Raw genomic sequence first — 13378 nt, 5'->3', positions numbered from 1 at the left:
CCCTGGAAGCTCTGGTTGCTTGGCATTGTTGTTCTTATGGGGTTGCAAGCTCCTTCAACTCTTTCAATCCTTCATCTAATTCCCCCATCAGTGCTTTGCTGCTAGCATTGTCCTCTACTCAAAGGATAAGCAGGCTGAGAAAGAAATTAGAGAAATGACACCCTTTACAATAGTCCCAAGTAATATAAAATATCTGGGTGTGACTTTAACCAAGCAAGTGAAAGATCTGTATGACAAGAACTTCAAGTCTCTGAAAAAAGAAATTGAAGATCTCAGACTATGGAAAGATCTCCCTATGCTCATGGATTGTCAGGATTAATATAGTAAAGATGGCCATTTTGCCAAAAGCAATCTACAGATTCAATGAAATCTCCATCAAAATTCCTACTCAGTTCTTTATAGAGATAGAAAGAGCAATTTGTAAATTCATTTGGAATACAAAAAACCCAGGATAGAGAAAACTATACTCAACAATAAAAGAACTTCTGGGGGGATCATCATCCCTGACTTCAAGCAGTATTACAGAGAAATAGTCATAAAACCTGAATGATATTGGTACGTAGATAGGTACGTACATCAGTGGAACAGAATCGAACACCCAGAAATGAACCCACATACCTATGGTCACTTGATCTTTGACAAAGGAGCTAAAACCATCCAGTGGAAGAAAGATAGCATTTTCAGCAAATGGTGCTGGTTCAACTGGAGGTCAACATGTAGAAGAATGCAAATGGGCCCATTCTTATCGCCCTGTACAAAGCTTAAGTCCAAGTGGATCAAGGACCTCCACATCAAACCAGATACACTCAAACTAATAGAAGAAAAAGTGAGGAAGAGACTCGAACACATGGGCACTGGGGAAAATTTCCATTCTTTTTAAGAACATTGAGAAGGAAGTCTCAGGCTAGAAAAATATTCTCAAGTCTTTTATTTTACAAAAGACATCATAGGAATGCATAGGAAATGATATAACTCAACACGAAAGACAATCTGACTTTTCAAAAATGGGAGCCAATGAAATGGTCATCAGGTTCTTACAACTAACCCTTTCTTGGGTCTTTTCTGCTAAGAGACAGAGAGAGAGTCTCTCTCTGTCTCTGTCTCTCTCTGTTTCTCTCTCTCTCTCTCTCCCTCTCTCTCTCACACACACACACACACACACACACACACACACACACACACACACACGGAAGAGGAGATCAGGGTTGCAAGTACACAGCAGGATAACAATCTGAAGACCAATAAATATACAACAGCTTACAAGCCAAGGGGAGAGATCAGACTGAAGCCATGAAGCCTCTAGACTCTTACATCTTGGACTCCCAACCCCAGAATTGTGAGCTGACAAAGTTTTCTTGTGTAAGTTATCCACCCTGTTGTTCTTTGTTACAGCATCTCTTGTTTAGCAAGAACTAAAGTGAAACTAAGTTAGCAGAGCCAAGTAAATGAAACTGAAATTTGAAGAAAGGTATCTTATAAGGAAAGACTAGATCTGAAAGGAACACCAAAGACATTTTCTGGGGGAAGTGTTCTATGGCTTACACACACACACACACACACACACACACACACACACACACACACACACACACATGTACATATTACATTGTCATCCATATCTAGATATGACTTTCTATAATTGTCAAAAAAATAATCCACTCAACTATACTTTACTATAGGTGCATTCTATTGTTTGTGAATTATGCCTGAATTTACACGCTTAAAGTGTTAGTGTTTTGAGAAGGCAATGGTACCAGACTGGACAGCATGGTTGTTTACATAGGATCTTGCACAATGCTTGGCACACAGGATGCTTTCAGCATCGCTCAGTCAGGACCAGCCTCTTGCTGCTTCCTTCGAAGTATTTACGTTCTTCAGTTCTCATGAACAATTTCAATGAGGCAAGCCAGACGCTTCATTCTAGTGTCCATGACTGTGCCTTGTATTGCCTCACATACCAAGCAGATATGCCTGCATCCCACCTCTTCTGGCCTGGTGCTCCCCTGCCAAGACTCTAGTTCCATCCATGAAAGAATTTCACACCTCCTCCTGGTGGGCAGCAACCCTTTACAGCTCTTAAGTGACTTTGGAAAGTGTTCCCAGGAGGGGCAGACAGTTAAGGTAACATCTGCTAGGCTTGCTCATAGTTGTTTTCTGGGGGATGGGGGTGGGAAAAAGCTCTCCTCCTCCTCCTCCTCCTCCTCCTCCTCCTCCTCCTCCTCCTCCTTCTCCTCCTCCTCTCCCCTAGGCTCATGGGGCTTCATCCTAGGTGCCTGAAGAAATGAAGTGATGTAACAACACTCCACGCTGAAAAGCCACCCACTGGGAGGCCTATTTGTCCTTTGCCTTATACCCTTAGGTTAGGTTTCAGCCCTAAAATTCTAAGAAAAATGGCCTTAATGTTCAGCGTCCAGTGTTCATTGTGAATTAGATTGAGACACACAGAAGGTTCGGCGACAGCAGCAAGACGATCATAGCAGCTTCTGTTCATGCTCAGATGCCTTTCTCTACCCAGGCTGTCCTCAAGTCACTGGAACTCAGCTTCATCCATATAGGTGAGAGGCTGAGACGGGAACAAAGGGGGCAAAGGTTTGACAGTACCTAGAAGTCTCAGTGAGGCACAAATTATGACACTACCACCAGTCTCAGAACACCTGCGCTCAAACACCTCCTCCACTTCAGGATCATCAACATGGATCTAAAGTCACCTTTCTGAGTGTCGCAAAAATTTGGTTTTCTTCACTTCTACAACCCCACTTCTGTAACCCAGCATGTACCCTCTGTTCTTATTACCCACTCCCCAATGCGAGCCTCAGCATCCCTGTGAAGGGGCTAGGGATGCTCTGAGGTTCAGTGATACCCATGCAGAGAGGGACATCACGGAAAGAATGACCAAGGTGATCAGGAAGGTCAAGTGGGTAACCAAACAGGGAATGAATCAGAGAGCATATGTGCTTGTCGGGAAAGAGGACTCTTGGCGACTTCTATAATAGATGGGAATGGCATAGAACTTGAGTGATTTCTGAGTTTTTAAATCATGGCATGTAGAGTTATGTGGTGTGATGGTCTTGAGCCTACGAAGACTACAGATGGTGAAGAAGCCTGAATGGATGAAGGTAGGTGTGAGGCAGGAGAGAAGGCAGTGGCTGTGGAGAGCTTACCTGCTGATGAGAGTGAGAGCAATTTAGATTGTGCAGACATATGTACATATGTGTACACACGTGTATTTAAAGCAACACTGCCTCAGCTTGGGTTAGTGAGATTCCTCGTGAGTTCTGGATCTGTGCTAATCTTCTTCAGCCCATTTCCAGGCTGAGGAGGAGATGGTGCAGAGGCTGAGCCACTAGGCCTGAGCTGATGTAGCCAAAGGATGACTCAACAAGGCTGAAACCCGGAAAGGTCACTCTCCAACTGTGGTGACCAGCTGTCCTCTGACTCCACGAACTGCCAACCAGGGCTTGACTCAAGGCAATCATGACTCATCTCAGACATTTCCTCTGCAGGTCTGACCCCATGCCAACCTACACCCGAGGGAGCCCTGCAACAGGACTTCAGGACGCAACACTTAGGACCCTGAACAGGCAGCGTGAGAAGTACAGTGATAGACACACAAACACACAGACACACAGAGACAGACACACAGACACATAGACACATACAGAGATGTACAAACATACACAGACATACATAGACACACAAACACACACAGGTACACATATAGACACACAGAGACAGACATACAGACATACAGACATACACAGACATACACAGAGACATACAAACATACAGAGGCATACATAGACACACAGGCACACATACACATACAGACACACAGAGACAGACATACAGACATATACACACATAGAGACATACAAACACACACATAGACACACAGAGACATACACAGACATACACAAACACACAGACATACACAGATACATATATAGACACACAGACATACAGAAACAGACATACACACATATAGACACAGAGACATACATAGACATACACAGACACAGAGACTCACAAGCACACACAGACATACATAAACACACAGAGACATACAGACATAGACATACATACACACACAGACACACACACACACATACACACACACAGAGAGAGAGAGAGAGAGAGAGAGAGAGAGAGAGAGAGAGAGAGAGTCTAGAAATGGACAGCTTTGGAGGTGATGTGTCTTTTTTTTTTTTTTTATTGACTTGAGTATTTCTTATATACATTTCGAGTGTTATTCCCTTTCCCGGTTTCCGGGCAAACATCCCCCTCCCCCCTCCCCTTCCTTATGGGTGTTCCCCTCCCAACCCTCCCCCCATTGCCGCCCTCCCCCCATAGACTAGTTCACTGGGGGTTCAGTCTTAGCAGGACCCAGGGCTTCCCCTTCCACTGGTGCTCTTACTAGGATATTCATTGCTACCTATGGGGTCAGAGTCCAGGGTCAGTCCATGTATAGTCTTTAGGTAGTGGCTTAGTCCCTGGAAGCTCTGGTTGCTTGGCATTGTTGTACTTTTGGGGTCTCGAGCCCCTTCAAGCTCTTCCAGTTCTTTCTCTGATTCCTTCAATAGGGGACCTATTCTCAGTTCAGTGGTTTGCTGCTGGCATTCGCCTCTATATTTGCTGTATTCTGGCTGTGTCTCTCAGGAGCGATCTACATCCCGCTCCTGTCGGTCTGCACTTCTTTGCTTCATCCATCTTGTCTAATTGGGTGGCTGTATATGTATGGGCCACATGTGGGGCAGGCTCTGAATGGGTGTTCCTTCAGTCTCTGTTTTAATCTTTGCCTCTCCCTTCCCTGCCAAGGGTATTCTTTTTCCTCATTTAAAGAAGGAGTGAAGCATTCACATTTTGATCATCCGTCTTGAGTTTCGTTTGTTCTAGGGATCTAGGGTAATTCAAGCATTTGGGCTAATAGCCACTTATCAATGAGTGCATACCATGTATGTCTTTCTGTGATTGGGTTAGCTCACTCAGGATGATATTTTCCAGTTCCAACCATTTGCCTACGAATTTCATAAAGTCGTTGTTTTTGATAGCTGAGTAATATTCCATTGTGTAGATGTACCACATTTTCTGTATCCATTCCTCTGTTGAAGGGCATCTGGGTTCTTTCCATTTTCTGGCTATTATAAATAAGGCTGCGATGAACATAGTGGAGCACGTGTCTCTTTTATATGTTGAGGCATCTTTTGGGTATATGCCCAAGAGAGGTATAGCTGGATCCTCAGGCAGTTCAATGTCCAATTTTCTGAGGAACCTCCACACTGATTTCCAGAATGGTTTTACCAGTCTGCAATCCCACCAACAATGGAGGAGTGTTCCTCTTTCTCCACATCCTCGCCAGCATCTGCTGTCACCTGAGTTTTTGATCTTAGCCAATCGCACTGGTGTGAGGTGAAATCTCAGGGTTGTTTTGATTTGCATTTCCCTTATGACTAAAGATGTTGAACATTTCTTTAGGTGTTTCTCCGCCATTCGGCATTCCTCAGCTGTGAATTCTTTGTTTAGCTCTGAACCCCATTTTTTAATAGGGTTATTTGTTTCCCTGCGGTCTAACTTCTTGAGTTCTTTGTATATTTTGGAAATAAGGCCTCTATCTGTTGTAGGATTGGTAAAGATCTTTTCCCAATCTGTTGGTTGCCGTTTTGTCCTAACCACAGTGTCCTTTGCCTTACAGAAGCTTTGCAGTTTTATGAGATCCCATTTGTCGATTCTTGATCTTAGAGCATAAGCCATTGGTGTTTTGTTCAGGAAATTTTTTCCAGTGCCCATGTGTTCCAGATGCTTCCCTAGTTTTTCTTCTATTAGTTTGAGTGTGTCTGGTTTGATGTGGAGGTCCTTGATCCACTTGGACTTAAGCTTTGTACAGGGTGATAAGCATGGATCGATCTGCATTCTTCTACATGTTGCCCTCCAGTTGAACCAGCACCATTTGCTGAAAATGCTATCTTTTTTCCATTGGATGGTTTTGGCTCCTTTGTCAAAAATCAAGTGACCATAGGTGTGTGGGTTCATTTCTGGGTCTTCAATTCTATTCCATTGGTCTATCTGTCTGTCTCTGTACCAATACCATGCAGTTTTTATCACTATTGCTCTGTAATACTGCTTGAGTTCAGGGATAGTGATTCCCCCTGAAGTCCTTTTATTGTTGAGGATAGCTTTAGCTATCCTGGGTTTTTTGTTATTCCAGATGAATTTGCAAATTGTTCTGTCTAACTCTTTGAAGAATTGGATTGGTATTTTGATGGGGATTGCATTGAATCTGTAGATTGCTTTTGGTAAAATGGCCATTTTTACCATATTAATCCTGCCAATCCATGAGCATGGGAGATCTTTCCATCTTCTGAGGTCTTCTTCAATTTCTTTCCTCAGTGTCTTGAAGTTCTTATTGTACAGATCTTTTACTTGCTTGGTTAAAGTCACACCGAGGTAGTTTATATTATTTGGGTCTATTATGAAGGGTGTCGTTTCCCTAATTTCTTTCTCGGCTTCTTTCTCTTTTGTATAGAGGAAGGCAACTGATTTATTTGAGTTAATTTTATACCCAGCCACTTTGCTGAAGTTGTTTATCAGCTTTAGTAGTTCTCTGGTGGAACTTTTGGGATCACTTAAATATACTATCATGTCATCTGCAAATAGTGATATTTTGACCTCTTCTTTTCCGATCTGTATCCCTTTGATCTCCTTTTGTTGTCTGATTGCTCTGGCTAGAACTTCAAGAACTATATTGAATAAGTAGGGAGAGAGTGGGCAGCCTTGTCTAGTCCCTGATTTTAGTGGGATTGCTTCAAGTTTCTCTCCATTTAGTTTAATGTTAGCAACTGGTTTGCTGTATATGGCTTTTACTATGTTTAGGTATGGGCCTTGAATTCCTATTCTTTCCAGGACTTTTATCATGAAGGGGTGTTGAATTTTGTCAAATGCTTTCTCAGCATCTAATGAAATGATCATGTGGTTCTGTTCTTTCAGTTTGTTTATATAATGGATCACGTTGATGGTTTTCCGTATATTAAACCATCCCTGCATGCCTGGGATGAAGCCTACTTGATCATGGTGGATGATTGTTTTGATGTGCTCTTGAATTCGGTTTGCCAGAATTTTATTGAGTATTTTTGCGTCGATATTCATAAGGGAAATTGGTCTGAAGTTCTCTTTCTTTGTTGTGTCTTTGTGTGGTTTAGGTATAAGAGTAATTGTGGCTTCGTAGAAGGAATTCGGTAGGGCTCCATCTGTTTCAATTTTGTGGAATAGTTTGGATAATATTGGTATGAGGTCTTCTATGAAGGTTTGATAGAATTCTGCACTAAACCCGTCTGGACCTGGGCTCTTTTTGGTTGGGAGACCTTTAATGCCTGCTTCTATTTCCTTAGGAGTTATGGGGTTGTTTAACTGGTTTATCTGTTCCTGATTTAACTTCGATACCTGGTATCTGTCTAGGAAATTGTCCATTTCCTGAAGATTTTCAAATTTTGTTGAATATAGGTTTTTATAGTAAGATCTGATGATTTTTTGAATTTCCTCCGAATCTGTAGTTATGTCTCCCTTTTCATTTCTGATTTTGTTAATTTGGACACACTCTCTGTGTCCTCTCGTTAGTCTGGCTAAGGGTTTATCTATCTTGTTGATTTTCTCAAAGAACCAACTTTTGGTTCTGTTGATTCTTTCTATGGTCCTTTTTGTTTCTACTTGGTTGATTTCAGCTCTGAGTTTGATTATTTCCTGCCTTCTACTCCTCCTGGGTGTATTTGCTTCTTTTTGTTCTAGAGCTTTTAGGTGTGCTGTCAAGCTGCTGACATATGCTCTTTCCTGTTTCTTTCTGCAGGCACTCAGCGCTATGAGTTTTCCTCTTAGCACAGCTTTCATTGTGTCCCATAAGTTTGAGTATGTTGTATCTTCATTTTCATTAAATTCTAAAAAGTTTTTAATTTCTTTCTTTATTTCTTCCTTGACCAGGTTATCATTGAGTAGAGCATTGTTCAATTTCCACGTATATGTGGGCATTCTTCCCTTATTGTTATTGAAGACCAGTTTTAGGCCGTGGTGGTCCGATAGCACGCATGGGATTATTTCTATCTTTCTGTACCTGTTGAGGCCCGTTTTTTGACCAATTATATGGTCAATTTTGGAGAAAGTACCATGAGGAGCTGAGAAGAAGGTATATCCTTTTGCTTTAGGATAGAATGTTCTATAAATATCCGTTAAGTCCATTTGGCTCATGACTTCTCTTAGTCTGTCTACATCACTGTTTAATTTCTGTTTCCATGATCTGTCCATTGATGAGAGTGGGGTGTTGAAATCTCCCACTATTATTGTGTGAGGTGCAATGTGTGTTTTGAGCTTTAGTAAGGTTTCTTTTACGTATGTAGGTGCCCTTGTATTTGGGGCATAGATATTTAGGATTGAGAGTTCATCTTGGTTGATTTTTCCTTTGATGAATATGAAGTGTCCTTCCTTATCTTTTTTGATGACTTTTAGTTGGAAATTGATTTTATTTGATATTAGAATGGCTACTCCAGCTTGCTTCTTCTGACCATTTGCTTGGAAAGTTGTTTTCCAGCCTTTCACTCTGAGGTAGTGTCTGTCTTTGTCTCTGAGGTGTGTTTCCTGTAGGCAGCAGAATGCAGGGTCCTCGTTGCGTATCCAGTTTGTTAATCTATGTCTTTTTATTGGGGAGTTGAGGCCATTGATATTGAGAGATATTAAGGAATAGTGATTATTGCTTCCCGTTATATTCATATTTGATGTGAGGTTATGTTTGTGTGCTTTCATTCTCTTTGTTTTGTTGCCAAGACGATTAGTTTCTTGCTTCTTCTAGGGTATAGCTTGCCTCCTTATGTTGGGCTTTACCATTTATTATCCTTTGTAGTGCTGGATTTGTAGAAAGATATTGTGTAAATTTGGTTTTGTCATGGAATATCTTGGTTTCTCCATCAATGTTAATTGAGAGTTTTGCTGGATACAGTAATCTGGGCTGGCATTTGTGTTCTCTTAGGGTCTGTATAACATCAGTCCAGGATCTTCTGGCCTTCATAGTTTCTGGCGAGAAGTCTGGTGTGATTCTGATAGGTCTCCCTTTATATGTTACTTGACCTTTTTCCCTTACTGCTTTTAATATTCTTTCTTTATTTTGTGCGTTTGGTGTTTTGACAATTATGTGACGGGAGGTGTTTCTTTTCTGGTCCAATCTATTTGGAGTTCTGTAGGCTTCCTGTATGTCTATGGGTATCTCTTTTTTTAGGTTAGGGAAGTTTTCTTCTATGATTTTGTTGAAGATATTTACTGGTCCTTTGAGCTGGGAGTCTTCACTCTCTTCTATACCTATTATCCTTAGGTTTGATCTTCTCATTGAGTCCTGGATTTCCTGTATGTTTTGGACAGTAGCTTTTTCCGCTTTACATTATCTTTGACAGTTGAGTCAATGATTTCTATGGAATCTTCTGCTCCTGAGATTCTCTCTTCCATCTCTTGTATTCTGTTGGTGAAGCTTGTATCTACAGCTCCTTGTCTCTTCTTTTGGTTTTCTATATCCAGGGTTGTTTCCATGTGTTCTTTCTTGATTGCTTCTATTTCCATTTTTAATTCCTTCAACTGTTTGATTGTGTTTTCCTGGAATTCTTTCAGGGATTTTTGCGATTCCTCTCTGTATGCTTTTACTTGTTTATTAATGTTTTCCTGTGCTTCCCTAAGTGTGTTCAGGTCTTTCCTGAAGTCCTCCAGCATCATGATCAAATATGATTTTGAAACTAGATCTTGCTTTTCTGGTGTGTTTGGATATTCCATGTTTGTTTTGGTGGGAGAATTGGGCTCCGATGATGCCATGTAGTCTTGGTTTCTGTTGCTTGGGTTCCTGCGCTTGCCTCTCGCCATCAGATTATCTCTAGTGTTACTTTGTTCTGCTATTTCTGACAGTGGCTAGACTGTCCTATAAGCCTGTGTGTCAGGAGTGCTGTAGACCTGTTTTCCTCTCTTTCAGTCAGTTATGGGGACAGAGTGTTCTGCTTTCGGGCGTGTAGTTTTTCCTCTCTACAGGTCTTCAGCTGTTCCTGTGGGCCTGTGTCTTGAGTTCACCAGGCAGCTTTCTTGCAGCAGAAAAGTTGGTCTTACCTGTGGTCCCGAGGCTCAGGTTTGCTCGTGGGGTGCTGTCCAGGGGCTCTCTGCAGCGGCAGCAACCAGGAAGACCTGTGCCGCCCCTTCCGGGAGCTTCAGTGCACCAGGGTTCCAGATGGTCTTTGGCTTTTTCCTCTGGCGTCCGAGATGTGTGTGCAGGGAGCAGTCTCTTCTGGTTTCCCAGGCTTGTCTGCCTCTCTGAAGGTTTAGCTCTCCCTCCCACGGGATTTGGGTGCAGAGAACTGTTTATCCGGTCTGTTTCCTTCAGGGTCCGGCGGTGTCTCTGGCAGGGGTCCTGCCGCTCCTGGGCCCTCCCCCACGGGAGCCCAGAGGCCTTATACAGTTTCCTCTTGGGCCAGGGATGTGGGCAGGGGTGAGCAGTGTTGGTGGTCTCTTCCGCTCTGCAGCCTCAGGAGTGCCCACCTGACCAGGCGGTTGGGTCTCTCTCTCACCGGGTCTGGGAGCAGAGAGCTGCTGCGGACCGGGATCCGCGGGTGTGGGACTTCTCGAATATTGAAAATTTAAATGTGCAGAGCAATAAGAAGCAGAGCTTCCAGGCAACAAAAATAATCCACACTTGCTATTTAGGTTGATTTTTTGATGCATTAGAAAATCATGTGCTTCATCAGATGAAGTTTTGTTATTTTCTTCTCGTTTCTCATTCTTGGGTAGATTGAATCCTAAGCAGGAATCTGCAAAAGGCTCTAAACTGCAGCTGCAAACAGTTCCACGCCCTCCATTTCATTCACACAACTCTGATTATTCTGCTTTTCTTCAGGCATTTCTTCTACTTCAGAGAGGCGGACACGCCTGGTGAACTCAGGACACACAGAGGCAAAATTCCGATGTGTCTTAACATACACAAAAAAGTTATTTATTTCTAGAATGCCTAATAATAGAAGGAATTTTTCACAACATTTTTGTGTGTATGTGCACGTGTGGTACATCTGTGCAGGGGCAAAAGATGTCAAGTGTCCTGTTCCATTATTCTTCTTCCTTAGTCCCTTTAGATTATTTTTAATTGAACCTGTAGCTTGCCATATTAATTAAACAATCAATTAATTGTTGGCTGGCTGGCTGACCAACAGAAATCCACACAGTCTTGTTTGCCCCATATCTTGAAGTCCTTCTCAGACTGGTACTGGGGATTACAATACAGATTCTCACACTTTCACAGCATGTGCTCTGAATCACCAGGCCCCCTTCCAAGGGTCAATACGGGGAGTCTTAGGGTCAATACAGGGAGTCTTTCCTTGGTACCTGGGAGCTCTTATAAGGCCCCTAAATCTTCTGGATTTGCAAGAAAAATTCTGTGAGTGCAAGAGTAACTACTACTACAAGGAGTTTGCACCCCTGTATCTGTAAGCTACGCAGTGCCTCCTCCACTCCACTTGAAGGTCATAATGTTCTAACCCCCCCAAAATGTCCCCACACACCAGCAACTAAAGGTGTACTTAGTACTTAGACACTGTCCACCAGTGTCTGTCCTTTTCTCCAAGTCAACAATGCCATGGCCACAACTAATATTGAATATTTAAAAATGTGTTTGTTTACTTTTACTTTATGTGTGTGAGTGTTTTGCCTGAATATATGTATATATATTACAAAAGTGCCCGGTACACATAGAAGCCAGAAGAAGGTATCAGATTTCCTGGAGCTGGAGTTACAGATGGTTGTAAGTCACCATGTGGGTGCTAGGACAAAACCCAGGTCCTCAGCAAGATCATACAATGTAGTTTAGTTTACCCTGTGTCCCAGGGAGAAGCACTGTTTTCAAAAATAAGGTGGAGGGCTCCTAAGTAGTGACAATCAAGGACAAACCCTGGTCTCCACACGCCCATGTTCAGATTTGTAGCAGTCACCACCACACGCACAGGCACACACACAAACACACCGCACACACTTAGACATGCACACCTCCTCCATGTACATGTAAATAAAATAACAGCATAGAGAAGAGCTACTTTGAAGCCACATCTTAAAGTCCTAAAAATAGGGTTACTCTGCAACCATAGCGTTTGCAAGGACGTAGGGTCCTTGCCCACGTCTGGGGAAAACACCTACCCAAATTCTCCAATTCCTGAACAGAAAGCCTATAAATTCCTGGGTACAAAATCCCACCAACCCCTGAGCTTAAAGATCAGGCCACAGAATGCCACCAATCTCTGAGCTTAAAGATCAGACCACAGAATGCCACCGATTCCTGAGATTTTCCCAAGATTGGGCCACAGATTCCCTCAAATCTCATACCACACTGGAAAGCTCCACCCCAAAGAAATCCTACATCAACCCGGCCTTCCACTCAGTTCTCTGCTGCTTCTTGCTGGAGAAGAGGCAGCCACTCTTCTGTTTGTTTCCTTCCCAGTAAATCTCCTGTGTGATGCTTGTTGTGTGGTCTGACTTTGTGGCATTCCTTGGCTCCTGGCTGTCAGGATACTTTTCCCATCTTATCTGTCACACTTACAAGGGATCCCCAGAAGAATACACTTCCTCTGCATGCTGTCTGCATTGCACACACCTGACGTGCATGCACTGCTGTCAAGAATAAAGGTGGAAAGACTGATGTTACTGAGTGTCTCTGGAGTGGCCTGGGAAGACACAAGCACCATGTATGTGCAGTAACCTAAGAGGCCAGAAGAGGGCATCAGATCCTCACAACTGGAATTATAGACCACGGTGAGCTGCTCTCTGGGTCCTGGGAATCAGATCCAGCCAAGGGTACCAAGTGCTCTTAATTGCTGAATCATCACTCTAGCCCCTCAAATGACTTCTTAGATTCATCTCATGCTAACCCTGAAGCTGAAACTGGTCTCTCCCTTGACTTCTTTCCCCGCTTTCTCCCCTTATGAGGAAGATTGAAGTATTCAACAGAGGACCAGATCAGGCAGCCTAAGATTTGTGGTTAGGTTTTTGTAAGCTTTATAACATCCCCATCCCCCTCCACCACACTGGCTTCATTTCTCAGGTTTTAGGGATCTCTCTCTCTCTCTCTCTCTCTCTCTCTCTGTGTCTGTCTCTCTCTGTCTCTCTGCCTCTCTCTGTCTGTCTCTGTCTGTCTCTCTCTGTGTCTCTCTCTGTGTGTGTCTCTCTCTGTCTCTCTGTCTCTGTCTCTCTCTCTCTCGTGTGTGTGTGTGTGTGTGTGTGTGTGTGTGTGTGTGTGTGTGTGTCAAACTGGGGCAAAGTGAGTGAACTTGGAGTAGAGTGTGGGTGTGGGTGGCCCCACACATATCCTGGAGCGAGTAAGGGACCTGGCTTTTGA

This window comes from Rattus norvegicus, chromosome 4 (assembly GCF_021556685.1).
Source record: "Rattus norvegicus strain SHRSP/BbbUtx chromosome 4, alternate assembly SHRSP_T2T, whole genome shotgun sequence".
Lineage (NCBI taxonomy): Eukaryota > Metazoa > Chordata > Mammalia > Rodentia > Muridae > Rattus > Rattus norvegicus.
Note: the sequence above shows the minus strand (reverse complement) of the source record.